The following is an 18544-nucleotide window of genomic DNA, read 5'->3' as shown; positions in this document are numbered from 1 at the left end:
CTAATGATATGTTCATAATTTTCATGCTTGTAATGCTTACTTTTTTATGAAATTATTACTTGTTACATTGTTTATTTCTTTGATCCACTTATTGTAACTCTTCTCCCCCCCTTCCTTCCTTCTCTTATTCTCTTCTCCTCAATAAATCAAACTTAAAAAAAAAACATTCAATTGACATTCTTCATTATGTATGTCTCCCTTGTTTGATATTTTTAAACATTTTTAAAGCAAAGCAGTGTGACTACCTCGGCATCCTCTTACGACATAGTGCCATTCTCTGGGGAGAGATCGAGCAAGTGGGAGATACGGCGCATAGGAAGCCTCGCGCTAAGACATTGCGAAGAAAGCAATGCAGAAATGTATGCGGGCATAAGAACTTTGAAAACGAAATCTCGAGTGTCTAGTATCTACTCCTGTATACCCTTTACCTTTGGTTTGACTGGCATTTGTATTGCGGCATCAGGAACTGCCGATTTCAGGTGGGGAGTCCAGGGGCAACACAGTAGCTGTATCGGTGGCAAAGATAAGAACTTGAATGAAAAAGGCATCTCACAATAGGAAGGCAGGACAAAGGTTCGAGGAGCCTAATATACCCTTGAAAGAAAGGAAATGAACTTTGAACTGCTCAAGGAAGATAACAACAACTAATAAAAAGTAATAAACAAAAACAATCAAAAATAGATAAAAAACTATTAAAAAAAACAGCCAATAAGAAAAGCATGTACACTGCTACAATTCTGCATAAATGGAGGAAGAAAAAGAAAGACGTGCTGCTGCACAATCATTATTTGCACGCGCTCCTGAAAAGGGGACACCAGCAACAGTATCAGTTGCCAGCAACAAAGATAATGATCTGAATGTTGTATTGCGCAAATACGAGAAATTAAAAAAACAGGAAAGTTCGAAGTGGTGGGAGGCGATCTCCCTCCAGGACTATGTGGATAAACAGATGATACCAAGGGGCCTAAGAATATATATAACTGCATCGCATGCATTGCCAAACACACAGCAAACAATAAAACGGCTACTGGGCATACCTGTGACTTCGAGTGTGCATTTACTTTAAGGATAATGGATTTATATATATATATATATACACACACACACACACACAAGTATATACACATTTATAACATTTTCTTTCCCTCCTCATGACAATCTTTCACCTATATTCAGATTTAAATGTTGCTATTTATCTTGATGTTATTTCCATTTTGTCAATATTGTATATTTCGAGTTGCTTTCTGCCAGTCTCTTTCTGAAGCTCTCGGATGCATGTTGGGCCTTGAGTTTGCTACAAAAAAATCTTCAAAAATAAAAACATGCCCTTTTTTACACCCCCAAAAAAATCTTCAAAAATAAAAACATGCCCTTTTTTACACCCAAAAAAAATCCTTCACACTTTTGACTAATGGAACATTGAATTCTACATTACGTCATCACCTTAAAGCTGTGTTTAGTTAGTCTGGTAGATTGGTTCTGAATTTAGCATTGAGCTTTCCCTGCTCTAATGGCTCACTTCTACATGTGTTTAACAGAACCTACTTTGACATGCTTATTTCTTAAAACTTGGAGAGGGAGAAAATGTATAAGTATTTGTATGACATTGCAGCACAGTCTGGTATTACATATTATGACACTCCGAACATTTCCATTGTGGAACAGAGTTTCATTTAACTCTGGAGAGTTATGCTATCAGTAGTATGCAGGTGTCCGTTCTTATTCAATGAGAATTTTGGCAACCGGGTGAGAATGGAGTACTATGCCAAATTCCTCATTTGATGTAGCTGTCCATTGCCCAGCAAATAATGGGTGTCGTAGTTAGTTAACAATAACAAGTGCTATTGGATTAAAGTTTGACTGATTCTGCATAAGCGAAATAGTTATTTGGAATTGAAGACGAGAGAGGGCCTTATTATCACACTTTTGTGCTAATACAAATGCATATTTATTTTCAAACCTATATTTACTGTTTGCTTGGCATGTGGTAAGTAGCCGGTGTACAATTTGCACCCAATGAGGAGTTGCAGTCCTCAGAATAAGGAACAAGTGCAAATTGCACATGATTTCACCCAGTCTGAGGTATGCAATGCATTATTTTGCATTCTAACCCCCAATTTGTGAAATATAAGCTAAGGATGTATGCCCACACCCCAGTTTCCACCAGAGCTGTAAACCCAGTTCAGGCATAAATTAAAATTTGCACATGAAACAGCATTAACTGCCCTATGGTAATCGGAGCCCGAGTGAGCTAATGACTAAAAGACCATGGGTTAGTGTGAATCCATTGCAGTGTTAGTGATAAAACAAAAAGCTAACAATAGAGATTTAGAATAAGTAAAAGATAGAATCTAGGTAAGTGAGTGAAATGAGAGGCATTTCAGAGGGTTAGCGAACTAAGGCAGCTCTCAAAAATGAAAATTGGAGTACCATCAGCAAATTTGTACAGGTTTAGTACCAAGATCACACATGCATCTCAGCAGTACCTAATTTGAGTTGGTGGTGGCCGGTGTGCACTGCTGCTACTTATTTATGTGGATCAGGACAGATCACTGACAGAATATCGAGGAGGAAAATATTGACCTGACAAAATATCGAGGATAAAGTATCGAATGCCAAAATATCGAATTCCTATCTACAAACAGGTAAGTACAAAAATATCGAATCCAAAATATCATTGTAAAAAATATATATATTTTTTTAAAATGTCTTAAAAGTAATTTAAAATTAACGAAATAATAAATATAATTAACTTAAACATACTTAAAAATACTTAAATAACCTTAAAATTAATAAATAATTAATGTAAGTGAAAAAAAAGAAACATACATTTTATTTTTTTAATACATATATATATATATTAACGTAATATTAATAAAAAATATTCAATATTTTTAGCGTAGGATAGCGGGAGGGTAACATTTACTATTACCACTCCAGTGAGTGCAACAGTAGGGAAAGCGTTGGATAGCGGGAGGGTAACAATTACTATTCCCACTCCAGCGAGTGCAACAGTAGGGAAAGCGTTGGATAGTGTAGGGGTAAAAATTACTATCACATTTGGCGATGCAGCGTGGGCAACGAAATTCGTTTGTTTTTTTCCGGTACTTACCTCTAATGGTCCAAATCCCGCATTTAACAACCCCCAACCTGGCCCTCCCCTGCCTGATGTCACCGCCCCAGTATAACGCCCGGTACGGGCCGTGCCTGATTTTGATATTATTAACAACTGTATTATGTCCATTCGATATTATGTCCATTCTATATTTTGGATTCGATATTATGTCCATTCGATATTTTTTTTTCGATATTGTGTTTAGTTACCGATCAGGGCACCTTAACTTTGCCCTGCAGATAGTGGTCCAGGTTGTTAAATATTACAAATATTTTGCTAGTTTGTTTGAGAACCAAAATTCTGAAAGCTGCCCGCCAGTCTGCATTGGATCTAAATGCATGCATGCATTCCGCTGAGAAAAAAGAACATGAACCATGCTTCACTGGTGTCTTATGTTCTCTCAGAAGCAAAGCCCATGACCCCCCTCCAAAATGGAAACATGAAAGGGCCCCTTAAAGGGATCTTTGTAAGTGCAGGGTTATTTGGTAAATATATGTTAAAATTGGGTTTAAAATGCACTATTGGACACTACGTTTTCAAACTTTTCTTTGGACTAACTCTTTGTTAAGGAAGGCAGGCTCACTGGCTTTGTTAGCTGAAATCAAGCTTTGGGCATTGACCATGCAGGCAGCAAGCAGTTCTACTGGGATAAGTAGTCTGTGTTAGTACGAGAAGTGGTCAGGGTACCCTAAAACAAATGTAGGCATTTGCACAAACATACATATATATGTATATGTGTATGTATATACTGACCGAGAGAGGGAGGGACTGACTGACCGAGAGAGGGACTGACTGAGAGAGAGAGAGACTGACTGACTGACTGACTGACTGAGAGAGAGACTGACTGACAGAGAGAGAGAGAGAGAGCGACTGTGATGGAATTGGGGTCACAGCGTGTATGAAGCTATGCAATGCCTCTTAAGATTCCTATTGTCTGCTAATAAAAATGTATTATCAAAATGTGCTCTTTGTAGTTACATCGGCTTTTGAAATACATCATGGTCACAATGTCTTATGTTTTGAAACAGGTTTGACTTTTTTTAATCTAGCCCCATCCCCTCACTGACCCCCCCTCTGACCCCACCCACTACTGCGGCCCTTAGCCACAAACCTCACTATAATTTTGGCCCGACAGAAAGTTTGTGAGTACCCATACTTTAGACAATACAGTTTGAAAAGTAACAATAAAAAATAGAATTTATCATTTATTTCATTTGTGTAAAAAATTAAACTGTTCTCTTACCCGGTCACCCAAGAGGTAGCAGGCTCTCTTGCATAATGGCTCATGATAAGTTCCATTTTCGCACACATCTCAGAATAGTGTGTACAAAGAAACTCTATTGCCGCTCTCCAAACAAAATATTTAAAGGGAACATAGGTTGTTGTTGCCAATTTCTTTGCAGCAGATTTAAAATAAAATAACTATAAGTTGACTGTCAGACTCAGCTTTTCAAGCTCTGCCCCTCGTGGCTCCACCCGTTTTCCTCTGCCACACTTTGGCCCCCAATTTATGGGTTCCCAGAATCTTTTTTTTCTTCAAATTCCTCACCTCATGGTAGAACCTTCGACACTCCTGGCTCTCGTGGTGCTACTGCCATTTGTGAGCTCTATGTCAGCCAACCTCATTGACCACAGCGCCATGTGAATGAAGGCTGAACATCCCAACCCTCCTGATTATGGTAACCTCTTTTCCCTACCCCTACACACACAGCTTGTGCATAATGGCCACACAAGAGGGCTCTGGTCAGGCAGCTTCAATGGGAGAAAGCATCCGCTGCAGCAGTCACTTTGTTGGCTTGAACAAACCTAGCATTTAGTGACACCTAGCCCACTTTGCGTGTTCATTTCCCTCTTCTACAAGCACAGCAGAGTGACCTCAGCAGAGTGACCTCAGGCCTTGAAACACACCTTCAATAAAGGCTGGGAGAGATTACTTCCAGATTCCACTCTTGAGCTGCTTCGGATTGAAAGGTGCTTTAATATTCAACATATGTGACAACAGACCTTATTCAGTTTTTAAAGGCTGGGGTGGCCACTCCTGATGGTGGCTATTGACTGATACTGCGGGCCGATTCCGATGTCGGAAGGACTCAGGTCCGTCCGACATCGGTCAGGAGCAGTAACCCACTGACCTGCTGTCGTGGGTTACAGCCCTGCCAATACGATGCAACCAAACAGGGTTCGGTCGCATTTGTATACTTCACAATGCAGGCATGCATTCCGAGCAGAATGCATGCCTGCATTTAGAAAAGCAGGCGTGCAGTTCATCTCTGTGGCCGACACCCCAAGGTGCCTGCCAGTGGGTGCAGGGATCCACAGAGGGGCACCATAGGTGCCCCCAGGCTGCCATTCGGCAGCCTTGCACCCAAGGAAGCCCTGCTGGGGGCCCCCAAAGACAGTTTCCGACTGCCTTTCCGTGCCGGACAGACCGGCACGAAAAGGCAGTGAAAAACTTGCATCGTACTCCCTCGGTCGTAAAGAGGCAACCGGGGGCATACTGAAGGATTTCCAGATGGCAGACGGGCTCTCTGAACCCGTCATAGGCCATACGGAAATCCAAGTCGGATTCCATTCTGACCGAGCCCATCGAAATGGCTCGGTCGGAATGTAATCCGGCCGGCACTGACCGATTCGGTTGAAAGGGCTCCGAACATGGTTCGGAGCCCTTCCGACCTGAATCAGAATCGGCCCCTGCGTTGGGAGGCCACAGGAGTATGGACTAGTGATTGGAGGTGCTCATGCCCAGAGTTCTGCCTACGAAGACTGTGCCAGGGGTGACAGTGCGGAACTGAGAATCCAGAGCCATGATAGCCTGAAATATTACAAGCAGGAGACTGCCAGTGGCAGCCCCAGATTAACATACTGGGCTGAGAAGCCATGAAAACACTGGACGCACAGTAGGATGCTGCCTGACTGGGAGATCATGGTGAAACATAAGGGGTCAGGGCCCCCCAGTTGGAACTGCCGGGATATATGGTGGATGAAAGGGTATTAAAGGTGGGTTCACTAGACTAAGACTTGGAGTTCCACATGACCACCATTCTGGTGGCCATCCAAGACATGAAGACAGACCAGGAACTTAAGATAGATGCAGTGACCCAGAATGTGAATCTTCTAATCTAATCACAGAAAGTTGGTAGATCATGTGGAAGAGAAGGAAACTTCACTAGCTCATACATGGCTGACAGTGACAGAGCAATCCACATGGCTACAGAGGAGGGAGCAAGATTTAACCTGGCTACAGGAGTGAATGAAGGATGCTCATCGTAACCATATTCGACTGGTTGGGGTCCCAGAGCGGGTAGAAGGCTCCAGCATGGACCTCTGTCTTGTGTCAGTGGTACTGGCTAGAAAAACCTTAAAACGGCTTAGTGTGGAACATTTCCTCGCAGGGTACCGGGTCTGCTGCCACTACCCAGGAGGCGACCAAGAGCAAATGCCGACTGTTCAACTTTCGGGAACGGATGAAATACTTCAGGTAGCACACACTCATGGCCCATGGACTGTGGATGCAAATAGTTAACATCTATTCAGGTAACACAGTGCTGGTCCAATGACAGAGAGAAGCCTTTCTGAAGGGTCAAGCTGCAGCTGAGAACTTACGCCCTATCATTCGTAGCAAAATTGAGGATCATCGACATAGACCGCTCACACTATTTCAACTCTGCAGCGGAGGTCTGGCACTGGCTTGAACAGGAGGGATTCTAACTACCAGCTAGGGGTAACAACAATCTAGCCCAGCCATGCCAAAGTAGTTGAGGCATCGATGTCATAGGGGTCCATTGCACGTGGGACCGACAAGAGTGCAAATAGAGACTGAGAGAGCAAAGGTGATTGCAAGCCTGCAGTGGGCCTCTTGGCCAGAGTCCGATGATCCCCTGATTATTGCTTGTTAGTACATATTGCTGCTACGGGCCACTTCCGACCCGAAATAGGGAGGCTGTGTTTACAGGTTCATAATGTTTGTGTTCTATCCAGTTATCTATCAAGGTGATGGATATACAGTGAATTGGGGTAGCCTCTAGTTCAAAGGCTGCAGCACGGCAAGGTATGGAGGGGGTTTAGTTGAAACTATGTTTAATGGTTTGCAAAGATGCAGGTTATTCCGACTTGTGGAAAGTGCCTTTCTGGCCATGGCAGGATGCAGGGAAATAGGGAGGGGTATTGTTACAAAAGGATGACTTGTTATACCCTTAGACTGTTGAGTTGCAATGTGAATGGCCTGGGGAACAAGATTAAAAGGGGATTGATGGCCAAGGCCCTGGCAAGGTATGCCGCAGATGTTATGCATTTACAAGAGACACAGATGAGGTTAAACAATGGGGCAGTGCTGGCACAGGGAAAATACACAGCGCTTAGCCACACAGGCTATGGCTCCAGTTTGAGAGTGGTGGTGGTATTAATAAAAAAATCTGTGGCCTTTCATGTACGCAAGACCTGGGTGGATACCTTAGGGTGCGCTATGGCAAATTTGGGGTACTGAGAGGGAGAGATACTTGACCTGGTTAACATATATGTCCCATCAGGGCTTCAAAGAGACACATTGACTAATTTGGGCAGCCTAGTAACAGAGATACCACAGGCAACGACTATTGTGGGGGGTTATTTTAATATGTTGCTGGATGTCCGCCTACAAAGACCCATCGGGTGGGCGTCAGAAAATGTGAAAGTTTTCTCCAGGCTGTGTGCCTGGGGGATGTCTGGAGGATGATCCATGGGGCCCATAGGTACTATTCTTCCTACTCGGGTGCACGCTACACACACTCCCATACAGACTTTTTCTTTACCTTGATAGGGTCCCTTAACAGATTTTTGGTGGCGGATCATTTCCTTCTTAGGGGCCAATTCCGATGTCGGACGGACCTGAGTCCGTCCGACATTTCCCAGGAGCTGTAAACGACCGACCTGCTGTCGTCGGTTATAGCCCTGCTAGTACGATGCGACCGAACAGGGTTCGGTCGCATTCGTATACTTAACAATGCAGGCATGCATTGCGAGCGGAATGCATGCCTGCATTGTTGAAAGCAGGGGGCAGTTCATCCCTGCACCCTGTGGCTGGCACCACAAGGTGCCTGCCACCGGGAGCAGGGATCAACGGAAGAGCACCATAGGTGCCCCAAGGCCGTGATCCGGCAGCCTCACACCCATGGGGGCCCTGCTGGGGGTACCCAGGGACAGCTTCCGACTGCCTTTTCGTACCAGACACACGGGCACGAAAAGGCAGTGAAAAGCTGCCATTGTACTCCCTCAGTCGTAAAGAGGCGACCGGGGGAGTACTGAGGGATTTCCGGACTGCGGACAGGCTCTCCGAGCCTGTCGTCCGCAATCCGGAAATCCGAGTTGGATTCCTTTCCTACCGAGCCCATCAGAATGGCTGGGTCGGAAAGGAACCTTGCCCACACATTCCGGTTTGGTCAGAATGGCTCAGACCATCTTTTGGAGCCCTTCCGACCGAAATCGGAATCGGCCCCTAAGTGTGATGCAGGGGTCTCCAAATAGTCGGGTCAGGGTGAATGGAGAATGGCAAAATGGAGACTCACTAATGAGAAAGAGGTGAACAGGCAAACGGCCATGGCCAATTAATTTAAGGAAAATACAGAGTCTGTGGAGGAGGAGACCTCTGTATGGGAGAAGTATAAGGCTACAATCACGGTGGCAAAAATTTCTGTGGAAGTGGAGGTCAGGCGTAGAAGAAGGGATTTTTGTACACAAGTGGAACAAGACCTGCTGAGGGTGGAGGACGAGAATACACAAAACCCATCGGCTGCTGCAAAGGTGTGTTTTCCCTTGTTTATAGATGTGTTCAAACTGGACTATATAGCAAAGGAGAAGCGACTATATGAAGTAGGGGATAAGGCAGGGAAGACATCGGCCAAGGTAGACATCATATACAAGAGATTCCAGGCCCTTATGGGAGTGTAGTGGTGGGCTCCAAGGCGATTGCGGAGACGATGGGGACCTACATGAGGGACTTCTGTGGGGAGTCGGACACGACCAAGGAGGACCTGAATTAATTTGTGCAAGACTGCCCCTTTCAACAGCTGGGGCATCAAAGGCTGCTTGAGCTTGAAAGGGTTTTGACTCTCAAGGAGGTTAACATTCTGAGGAACATTTCTGTTTAGGTCCATCTCAAGAAGTTGCATTGGCTTCCCATATGGGCAAGAGTGAAGTTCAAGAGACTAGTGCTAGCCCACAGAGGAGCTTTATATGGAACAGGCCCCAAATATTTTTAACTAAAAGACTTGCTCACTATCATCCATCCAGAATGTTGCGCTCTGCTGATACATTGCTGATAGTGGTGCTTAAGACCAAGGGGAAGAGATTGGGAGGTACCTCCTCCTCTGCACTAGCTGCTATGAGCTGGAATGCTCTTCCCCTGCACCTTAGTGCTACTAAGGATGCAAGTTCCTTTAAATGCAGCTTGAAAACCTGTCTTTTTAATGGTGCCTATATGATTATGTTCACTCCCTGTGAGATCAGCCGTCAAAGGACCTGTAGCTCCAGGACACTCTATACAGCAGCCAAATGCTTTACAAGCGCTATTTGATTTGAGCCTTAACCCAGTTTCAATCGCAGAAATTGCCAAGCCCCAACGGGTTGCTGACTGAATTCTTTAAGAAATTAGTGGGTGTAGTGACTCCGCACCTACAAGGAATGTATGTAGAGGGGTATAAACAGGCTGAGATTCCCCAGACCTAAATCTGGTGAGTATAGTACTGATCCTGAAGCCCAGGAAACCGGTGGATCAGTGGGATGTGTACCGGCCGATATTTTTGCTTAGCTGGGATGCAAAGGTGCTATTTAAGATGCTGGCAAATATCCTGTGGATGGGGGGTGATCCTGGATTTGGTCCATCCCAACCGGAATAGTTTTATGCCCTATTGATTGACAATGCTTAATCTTCACCGCATGCATAACAATATTGCAGCACCCAGGGAGCGATGCGCCTACTGGTGGTAGTGTTGTTGAACGCCAATAAGGCGTTCAACTCAGTGGAGTGGCCATTTCTTTTTGCAAATATGAAGAAAATGGGCTCTGTGCCCACATTTTTGCTTTCGGTTGGTCTCCTTTATCAGACGCCCAAGGCCAGGGTTAAGGTGAGGTTAAGGTGAACCAAGTTATTTCCAAGGAATTTCTTATTGGCCTGGGTACCAGACAGGGCTAGCCCCTGCAGTCTATGTTGTTTGCCCTGGAGAAAGAGGCACTGGCGGACTGAATTAGAGTGGATATTCAAGTTTGGGGCTGGTAATCAGGGGACACGTGGGAGGTGAGGATCTCACTCTCTGCTGATGATGTCCTCCTATACTTAGCGAAGCCGGAGTTGTCCCTGGCCCGTTTGGAGGAGATCTTCAGGGTACACAGAGAATATGCAGGAATGTGTATTAACTGGGAGAAATCCCTCATATTCTGCATGGGGACATGGGAGATCAAAGGTGCTCTCCTCATGCCACTAAGTGTGGTGCAAGATCATTTCTGAAATCTGGATCTGTGGGTACTGAGGGACTCACTATGAGGATAACTTGGCCCTTTGTTACTGTGTAGATTGTAAGTTGATGTCAACAACTGGAGGGAATTCCCACTCTCGATGGGTAGAGTGGTGCTCTTCATGATGACCACCCTGCCCAGACTCACGTATGTTTTGCAGAAGTGTCCTCACCCGGTGCTGGGGGTATTTTTACATATTTCAATGGTTGTGTGTGCAGACCTTGCTGTGGATGAATCGACCACTATGTGTGGCGCTCTGCACCCTCCAGCGATCCATGTATGATGGCGTAATTGCCCTGCTAGAGGTCGACAAATATTATGAGGCCACTCAGGTCTATAGTGAATGAGTGGGCATATGCAGCATTGGAAAAACCGGCCAACCAACATGATCGGGAAGCCTGTGGTGACCAGAACGGTGTGGTTGATTTGGAGTACCTACCAGAAAGAAATGCGGTCGGAAGAGAGAGTGACACCTAAGACTGTGGCTGGACACAAGGTTGGGAGCAGTTTCGGCCCTGCAGAGATTTAGGAAATAGGATCTCATTGGCCTCTCTATGCGAGATTAAGTATGGGATGCAAATGGTATGGTGCAGTTTCCTCATCTTAGAGAGGAGTATGACATGGCACACACACAACTGAGAGAACTGCTCAGAGGACCTTTTGGAACAACCCCCCGCCCCCTTTTAGAGACGACTTCTTGGTGACCCTATGCAAACAAAAGCAATCTCCCTTAGATATAAAGCACTCATTAATAACATGCAGGGGTAGCTAATGCGCTTAACGGAACATCAGTTGGCAGATGTGAGAAGGCTGGAGGATGATGAGTGGCAGAAATCGTTGCAGTTTCCTATGGAAATGGCCATACTGGTGCCATTCCGTTTCATCCAGTTTAAGATGCTTCACAGGATATATTATACAAGGACACTCTTGCATAAAACTGGTAGAGCAGTTGATGATGCATGCTTGTAGGCTTGTGGTCAGAGAGGGTCCTTCTTACACAAGTTGTGGGAGTGCACAAGAATCCGCACAGTTTGGGACGAGGTGAAAGCTCGGCTGGAGACGGCTATTGGGGTGCCCACTGTGAGTCAGGTTCTGTTGTAATTGTTAGGCATGTGGGGAACATCTGATCTGCCTGCCCATCAGAAGATCTTGGGGAATCTAGGGTTTCTCTTAGCATAAAGGGAGATTGCATATAGATGGGGGCCCGCAATGAGCCCACGCTTACAGGATTTGATCCTGGAGATGGATGTTTATTGTATGCAGAAGAAATTAGTGTATGAAAGATGGGGCTACCCAAGGAAATTCAAGAGAGTGTGGGAGGGATGGTCCATGGGACAATAGAGCAGGGGAGCTGTGACCTCTAGCGGTGGACCTCAAGTGGGTGGTAGATGGTGGAAAGGGCAGAGGGATCGGTGTCTTGGATATTTGAAACAGACCTGCCTTATACAATATCATTGACCTAATTTACCAATGCAAGACTTTGACATTCAACTGTGCTCGGAGTTATGAGCTGTCTGTAGGTTCAGGGTGGGATGACGGGGTGGGAGGAGTCTGGCAATACTGCATTATTTTTGTGTGTTGTTGTTTGAAGGTATGTTTCAAAAATAAATTAAGAAAAAAATTTAAGTGTAGACTTACGAGTCTCCAGCCCCATGGTGGAGGTCTCCCGATACCAAAGTATAGGAAAAGTTTATTAATCTTTAAAAATAAATATTAATGTATAATAAATATACACATGCGTTCTAAACATAGAAAATATACGAAAAATTGTATAATATTTTTTCAGTTATTGTAGTTAAAAGAATTATTTTTATATGGTTAATTAATTTGAATGCATTTGTTTAAGTATTATTCTTTAAAGAAAAGTCCACCTGCATTAAAAAGTTTAGATTTACTTTTCATGTATAAAAAACTGAATATAAGTTAATGCGTAGAATAATAAACATTATTTGTAATTAACATATATTTAAAATTAAATAATTTTATAAATTTAAAAAAGTTAATGAATACAATTAATATAATTACATTTTTTTTAAAAAGATGAAGACTATTTCGAAGATTGAACTACATTTATCCGTACTTAAAACGTCTAAATTAATTTAGTTTATTTAACATTCTTTTCTCTGGGGTCTAATTTGAAGTACCAGTCTCCATTATTTTCTATGGGAGGTTGTCGCAGTAACTGTGGTTGGCAATGAACTTTCTCCAGGTCTAAGATAGAGTATTTGTTTTGGGACCATTTTAGCTGTAGTATATTTCGAAGTGCTGTGAATAGCAATTGGCTTACTCTTTTGTAGGTGTCTTTTCCTCCGCAGACCTTTCCTAAATCCTCCTTGAATACCTTCTTAAATCTCCTTAACCCCACCCGTTTTGAAGTAAGTACACTCCATTTTTCAACCACTGCCTCGGCCCACTCAAACTTACTATTTGAAGTAAACTTATAAGTGTGAGGATTTCCCAGTAGAAAATATTGGAGAGGTGAAGGTAGATATATGCACTCATAGGTTTGAGAAATGCATTAGATTTAGTAGTACTATTCCATTATTACTAAATGCACTACAAAATGACTACAAAATGTACGTTGTGAATCGAGTCTCTAGAGTGCGCAAATGACTGTGGTTCTGAAAGCTGCACCTGTGCTTAAGTCACAATATCTCCCGACCTTAAAAACGGGCAGACCCAGAAAAAAGGAAGGCCACACTGGGGGGAGACGAGTAGGGAGGGTGTAGTGCCATGAAGAAGAATCACACTGAAGTGCACTGACATGTACAATTAGTAGCATTGAGCAGTATTTAGTATAACTGTGTTTAAAGTACCTTCTTGAAAAGAAAAGTACTGGACTGGACATTGAAATTATTTTGTCTGTTGGTTGATGTCTGAGTGCTGAGCTCCAGCACCCCACATTACCTCCCTGAGAGGCCTGTGACCTCCCACCCTCTCTACCCTGAGAGTTGAGTGGCGAATGAATAGATTGTACTTCGCCCGGTTTACAGAGCCATAGTAGGACAGCTTGGGACATCAGAGGCAAACAGCCTCAACACAAACAGTTTCGGCACAGTACCCCCTGCCAACCAATATGTGGCCCACCAAGCGGTTTCTGACACATATTCTTTATCTCTGAGAAAAGCAGCACTCCCACCTCCCTTCCTGCTGACTGAAGCGTCCATGCAGACAGCACAGGGTGTGACTCAGGATCATGGGTTTTGCTGGCACAGGCTGAACGTGCCCTCATGAGACATGTTATCTCTTGGAGTCGGCATTCAGGCAGGAGAATGCTGGCATTGTCCTTTCCCCTCTTTGCGAGCAGTCCTTTCAGGCAGCGAGGCCAATCTTGGGCACTACTATTCCCAACCAAGCACATGCCCCATGCTAAGGGTTGGACTGAAACAGAAAGTAGGCATGGGCCAGTGGCGGCTCCTCCGTTATTGTATAGGAGCCTTACCCCCCCCCCCCACCCCCACACCAGCAGATGCAAAACTTGAAAAATAAAATGATAGTAAAGCAGGTTTATTATCATTTTATTTTTCATTGCAGGGCCGCGTCTTGGGGGCGGGGCCATCATGACAACTCATGGTGGTGGAGTGGTAGGCACTGATACAAGTGCACATGTGGGTTTGGCAGGCCATCTTAGGACTGTCAAACCGACATGTGCACTGAGATGTCTCCAACCTGAGCTGCGTGGCCGGGTTGGAGACAGCAGGCACAGGCTTCCAGTCTCTCTGGGAGTGCAAATTTAGGACGCTCAGGCCAATCCCGGCCCTTCTGTCATGCTGCCAGCAGCATGGGAGCAGTGTATTGATTAGCTGTAGGGGAGTCTTGGAGCCTCAGCCTGTGCTGCAAGAGCGGCAATACAGACGGCAGCAAGTAAGTATCTTTTTTGTCGTGTAGTTATTGTCGGGGTCCGTCCACTCTGCTGCCCACCACTATTCCCTGACACAGCCGCTACTGGCATCGGCACAAAAAAACAGTGGCACCCCATTAGCAAATCAGATAGCTAATAAAAGTGCCCCACATCACCTTGTAAATACACACTATATGGGTGTTTTGCATGGGTTGGGAGACCATGCCTTTTTGTTTTCTGCAGAATATTTGATATAATATTAGAGACATCAACAATACAAAGTGGACCAGCAAACCATAAAACAGAGCCGCAAAAAATAAAAAAAACACCCACATGCTGACCCTTTCAGACCAGCCCTTCTGGAAGTTTCTGAGTGCCCTATAGGCCAGTCCGACGCTGCCATGCTGCATCACTGCTCAAGATGAGTATTCTGGACGCATTATCAAGTTCTAATTCGATGGTGTGCAACTGAGAAATGCAATTATTTAACGATGTTACAAGTGTAACAAGCATTGGCATAGCCAATAGGTCTCGCCTTTGGGAACTTATAAGTGTTTAGCCAGAGATATTGACTTTACCTATGTCTTTAAGCTGTGCTGTATAGAAGTTTGCAGCATGCTGAAAAGTTATAATAAAGAAGTGTCAGAAGAATTTTTGTTACCTTAGATATGACCAAAAAAGCATTATGTACAGCTGAACGACCATATTAAAAAAGTATTAAAATATTGTCTTGAGGTTTTTTGTCCTTTCAATGCTGGCAACTTTTATCTGCCTGTCCCAATGGTTACTTGTTGTGTTTTTTTTGTTATGGGGGGGCATAAATAACAGGAGGGTGCAGGTCAGTCAGTCAGTCAGTTAGTGAGAGTGAGTGAGAGAGTCAGTCAGTGAGAGTCAGTGAGTGAGAGAGTGAGTGAGAGAGTCAGTCAGTCAGTGAGAGAGCGAGAGTCAGTGAGAGAGTGAGAGAGTCAGTCAGTGACAGAGTCAGCCAGTCAGTGAGAGTGAGATAGTCAGTCATTAAGAGTGGGAGAGTCAGTCAGTGAAAGTGAGAGAGTCAGTCAGTAAGAGTGAGAAAGTGAGTCAGTTAGTCAGTGAGTGAGAGTGAGTCAGTGAGATAGTCAGTCAATAAGAGTGAGTCAGTCTTTTAGCGAGAGTGAGTCAGTCTTTTAGCGAGTCTGTGGGAGAGAGTCAGTCAGTGAGAGAGAGTCAGTGAGAGAGAGTCAGTCAGTGAGAGAGAGTCAGTCAGTGAGAGAGAGTCAATCAGTGAGAGAGAGTCAATCAGTCAGTAAGAGTGAGCCAGTCAGTCAGTGAGAGAGAGAGAGTGGGAGAGTCTGTCAGTGAGAGTCTGTCAGTGAGAGTGAGTCAGTCAGTCAGTCATTGAGAGTGAGTCAATCAGTGAGAGAGAGTGGGAGAGCCAGTCAGTGAGAGAGAGTGAGAGTGTCTGTCAGTGAGAGTGAGTCAGTGAGAGTGAGTCCGTGAGAGTGAATCAGTGAGAGTCAGTGGGTCCGTGAGAGTGAGTGAGTCAGTCAGTGAGAGTGAGTGAGTCAGTCAGTCAGTGAGAGTGAGTGAGTGAGTGAGTCAGTCAGTCAGTGAGAGTGAGTGAGTCAGTCAGTGAGAGTGAGTGAATCAGTCAGTCAGTGAGAGTGAGTGAGTCAGTCAGTAAGAGTCAATCAGTCAGTTATAGTGAGTGAGTGAGTCAGTCAGTGAGAGAGAGTCAGTCAGTCAGTGAGAGAGAGTGAGCCAGTCAGTCAGTGAGAGAGAGTGAGCGAGACAGTCAGTGAGAGAGAGTGAGTCACTCAGTGAGAGTGAGTCAGTCAGTCAGTCATTGAAAGTGAGTCAGTCAGTGAGAGAGAGTGAGAGCATTTGTCAGTGAGAGTGAGTCAGTGAGATTGAGTCAGTGAGAGTGAGTGAGTCTGTGAGTAAGTGAGAGTGAGTCTGTGTGTAAGTGTGAGTGAGTGAGTCAGTCAGTGAGAGTGAGTGAGTGAGTCAGTCAGTCAGTAAGAGTGAGTGAGTCAGTCAGTCAGTGAGAGTGAGTGAATTAGTCAGTCAGTGAGAGTGAGTGAGTCAGTCAGTGAGATTGAGTGAGTCAGTCAGTGAGAGTGAGTGAGTCAGTCAGTGAGAGAGAGTGAGTCAGTCAGCCAGTGAGAGAGAGTGAGCCAGTCAGTCAGTGAGAGAGAGTGAGCGAGATAGTCAGTGAGAGAGAGTCAGTCACTCAGTGAGAGAGAGTCAGTCAGTCAGTGAGAGAGAGTGGGAGAGTTAGTCGGTCAGTGAGAGAGAGTGGGAGAGCCAGTCAGTCAGTGAGAGAGAGTGAATGAGTCAGTCAGTGAGAGAGAGTGGGAGAGTCAGTGAGAGTGAGTGAGTGAGTCAGTGAGAGAGAGTGGGAGAGTCAGTCAGTCAGAGAGAGTGGGAGAGTCAGTTAGTCAGTGAGAGTGAGTCAGTGAGAGTCTGTCAGTGAGAGTGAGTGAGTCTGTCAGTCAGTGAGAGAGAGTGGGAGAATCAGTCAATGAGACAGAGTGGCAGAGTCAGTCAGTGAGACAGAGTGGGAGAGTCAGTCAGTCAATGAGAGTGAGAGAGTCTGTCAGTGAGAGTCTGTTGGTGAGAGTCTGTCAGTGAGAGTCTGTCAATTAGAGTGAGTCAGGCAGTGAGAGAGAGTGGTAGGGTCAGTCACTGAGAGAGTGAGAGAGTCTGTCAGTGAAAGTCTGTCAGTGAGAGTCAGTCAGTCAGTGAGAGAGAGAGAGTGGAAGAGTCAGTCAGTGAAAGAGAATGGGAGAGTGAGCCAGTCAGGGAGAGAGAGTGGAAGAGTCAGTCAGTCAGTGAGAGAGACTGAGTCAGCCAGTCAGTGAGAGTGAGTGTGTAAGTCAGTTGGTGAGAGAGGGAGTGAGTCAGTCAGTGAGAGAGAGTCAGTCAGTCAGGGAGAGTGTAAGAGTGAGTCAGTGAGAGTGAGTCAGTTAGAGTCTGTCAGTGAGAGTGAGTCAGTGAGAGTAAGTCAGTGAGAGTGAGTGAGTCTGTCATTCAGTGAGAGTGAGTCTGTCAGTCAGTGAGAGTGAGTCAGTCAGTCAGTGAGAGAGTGAGAGTGAATCAGTGAGAGTGAGTGAGTCAGTCAGTCATTGAGAGTGAGTCAATCAGTGAGAGAGAGTGGGAGAGCCAGTCAGTGAGAGAGAGTGAGAGTGTCTGTCAGTGAGAGTGAGTCAGTGAGAGAGTCTGTCAATGAGAGTCTGTCAGTGACGTGAGTGGGAGAGTCTGTCAGTGAGAGTATGTCAGTGAGAGTGAGTCTGTCAGCCAGTGAGAGATTGGGAGAGTCTGTCAGTGAGAGTGAGTCTGTCAGTTAGTGAGAGTCAGTCAGTGAGAGTGAGTGAGTGAGTGAGTCATTCAGTGAGAAAGAGTCTGTCAGTCAGTGAGAGAGAGTCTGTCAGTGAGAGTAAGTGTGTCAGTGAGAGTCTGTCAGTGAGAGTGAGTCAATCAGTGAGAGTCCATCAGTGAGAGCGAGTCAGTCTGTGAGGATCTTATCAGTGAGAGTGAGTGAGTCTGTCAGTCAGTGAGAGAGTGGGAGAGTCAGTCAATGAGAGTCAGTCAGTCAGTGAGAGTGAGTGAGTCAGTCAGTGAGAGAGAGTCAGTCAGCCAGTGAGAGAGAGTGAGTCAGTCAGCCAGTGAGAGAGATTGAGTCAGTCAGTCAGTGAGAGAGAGTGAGTCAGTCAGTGAGAGAGAGTTAGTCGCTCAGTGAGAGAGAGGCAGTCAGTCAGAGAGAGTGGGAGAGTTAGTCGGTCAGTGAGAGAGAGTGGGAGAGCCAGTCAGTCAGTGAGAGAGAGCAAGTGAGTCAGTCAGTGAGAGTCTATCAGTAAGAGTCTGTCAGTAAGAGTCTGTCAGTGAGAGTGAGTGAGTCAGTCAGTGAGAGAGAGTGGGAGAGTGAGTCAGTGAGAGAGAGTGGGAGAGTCAGTTAGTCAGTGAGAGTGAGTCAGTGAGAGTCTGTCCATGAGAGTGAGTGAGTCCGTCAGTCAGTGAGAGAGAGTGGGAGAATCAGTCAATGAGACAGAATGGGAGAGTCAGTCATTGAGACAGAGTGGGAGAGTCAGTCAGTCAATGAGAGTGAGAGAGTTTGTCAGTGAGAG

Source organism: Lissotriton vulgaris, chromosome 1_1, assembly GCF_964263255.1.
Source record: "Lissotriton vulgaris chromosome 1_1, aLisVul1.2, whole genome shotgun sequence".
Classification (NCBI taxonomy): domain Eukaryota; kingdom Metazoa; phylum Chordata; class Amphibia; order Caudata; family Salamandridae; genus Lissotriton; species Lissotriton vulgaris.
This window is presented reverse-complemented; position numbering follows the sequence as displayed.